This window comes from Numida meleagris, unplaced genomic scaffold, assembly GCF_002078875.1.
Source record: "Numida meleagris isolate 19003 breed g44 Domestic line unplaced genomic scaffold, NumMel1.0 unplaced_Scaffold752, whole genome shotgun sequence".
In the NCBI taxonomy this organism is placed as follows: Eukaryota; Metazoa; Chordata; class Aves; order Galliformes; family Numididae; genus Numida; species Numida meleagris.
This window is the reverse complement of record NW_018364967.1, coordinates 20,159-20,893: the sequence shown is the minus strand read 5'-3', so window position 1 is coordinate 20,893 and position 735 is coordinate 20,159.

The window sequence follows — 735 nt, the reverse complement described above, 5'->3', positions numbered from 1 at the left end:
GGGTGGTGAATGGGATGGGAAGGGCGTGGGGGGCACAACGGGACTTCAAGTGGGGTCGCCTGCCCCCCCCCCCTCCCCCCCATGCCGTGCAGCAGTGGGGCGTGGGACACACGGGGACCTGGGGACAATTGGGACCCTGGGGACGGACCCCGACGTGGGGACAAACTCCGACGTTGCCTGAGTTGGGGACAGATCGCGACGTGGGGACAAACTCCCGACACGGGGACAGACCTGGACACGGGGACAGACCTGGACATGGGGACAGACCTGGACATGGGGACATTCCCCGACACGGGGACAAACCCCGACATTCCCTGAGTTGGGGACAGATCGCGACATGGGGACGTTCCCTGATGTGAGGACCGACCCCGACATGGGGACACACCGCGACATGGGGACGTTCCCCGACCTGGGGACCGATCGCGACACGGGGACAAACCCGACCCAGGGGACAAACCCGGACACGGGGACAACCCCCGACATTCCCAGATTTGGGGACAGATCCTAACGAAGGGGACATTCCCCGACGTGGGGGCGTTCCCGAATTTGGGGGGACCGACCGCCACGTGGGGACAAACTCCCGACACGGGGACAAACCCGGACATGGGGACAGACCTGGACATGGGGACAGACCTGGACATGGGGACAGACCCCGACACGGGGACAAATCCGACCCGGGGGGGTCAAACCCCGACATTCCCTGACCTGGGGACCGATCGCGACATGGGGACAATC